This window comes from Esox lucius, chromosome 19 (genome assembly GCF_011004845.1).
Source record: "Esox lucius isolate fEsoLuc1 chromosome 19, fEsoLuc1.pri, whole genome shotgun sequence".
Lineage (NCBI taxonomy): Eukaryota > Metazoa > Chordata > Actinopteri > Esociformes > Esocidae > Esox > Esox lucius.
In genome coordinates, this window is record NC_047587.1 from 43,229,862 (window position 1) to 43,231,277 (window position 1,416).

General features: G+C 38.1%; 1 long non-coding RNA gene across 1 annotated transcript; it reads left to right on the top strand.

Moving 5' to 3' along the window:
• The first annotated feature begins 276 nt into the window (after nucleotides 1-276).
• On the top strand, nucleotides 277-1,163 carry LOC114829601. The gene is made up of 2 exons (XR_003777490.2): nucleotides 277-570; nucleotides 1,037-1,163. It is a non-coding gene; the product is annotated as an uncharacterized LOC114829601 (long non-coding RNA).
• Nucleotides 1,164-1,416: the final 253 nt, after the last annotated feature.

Below are 1,416 nucleotides of genomic sequence, written 5' to 3' on the forward strand. Positions count from 1 at the left end.
CAATTATAGGTGCTGACCACATTCCTCGTCTGGCGCGCAGTTGAATGCATAAAGGGCATAGCCGTGTAAGAAGTCCGACCTGTCAATAGCCAAGGCTTGGTCCTTTAGGTGTTTTCCTGAAGCTAAGGCCAATTGGTAAAATTCACGCACTGCTGACCCTGTTGTGTAATTTGGTTGGAATGGTTTGCTAGGAAATTGCTGACCATCTACATACATAGCCATAAACTCCAAATTATAATGTTTGTGTAACTTCCGGTAAAACTGTCATTAGGCGTTTCTCAATGTCAAGGAAGGATCCTTCGAAGCCAGAATTTGAAGGATGCTACGTCATCGACGTCCGTCGAAGGACCGTTCCAATGTCGAGGATCCTCCGAATCCTACCAAGGACTGAGTCCTTCGTTCGGAGAATTTCCCATAGACGGCGAAGGATGCATAAGTGCATCCTTCGCGGCCCCAAATCACCCACAATCCAATGCGCACAGCTTTTGCCAGCTTGTAAAAATAAATTAAATGGCGGAACTAAGCGGGGAGTTGGAGCGGCATCGCTGACGGCGAAATAATAATTTAAATGTAAGTATCTTTAGTGTTTGCCGTACATTTGTTATCACCGTTAATGTGTTAAATCAATGTAAAGCTTAACGCTTTAATGCTGGTACAAATAGCTATCATAATTAGGTAGATATATATAACGTTAGCTAACTGAACCTATCTTTTAACATTAGTCTGTTAGCTCGCTTGCCGTCTTTTTTACCATTTGTGTTTGTAAAGTTTAATGTCTGGTGGCATTTTCATCGCTTTTTATAAGCCGTTAATGTCACGGCACGTCACGTTAGCAGATATTTTGAAAATGATGTGTTTATCAGTTGTAGCTTCAGGATGGTAGGTAACGCTGCACCTTGTTAACTTCACTAGCAACGTTAAATGAAAGCTAAAATGTATGTGTAGTGTCCCATGTTACAAGTATAATGTTCTGTAACGTTTCGTTATAGCATTCATAACTGTAAACATTTTTCTTGTGTTTGATCTCTGTTAACAGGGACTAAGGAACAAACGTAGACTGTCACTGGGGATGGGAAAGCCAAAGACAAGCAGGGAGACAGATGTTGAATAGATTATTTGCTATATTTGAGATTGACATTCTAAAAATAAATGCATTAAATTAACTGGTTTGTCTGTGTAATTAATTTTTTGGGTGTGTATATTATATAAACTGTTGTTCAATGTGTATTTTTCCATCAAATTGTGATCTGCACATAGGAAACTTGTAGCTGAATAATTATTAAGATTGTACCTGTTTTAATAACTCGTTAAGTATACAAGCTCTAAAAAGACATTAACGAAACATATCTTTATTATAACATTTATTCAAACATGGATATAAGCTGTACACAAGTATATTTAACATGAAGCGGCGAT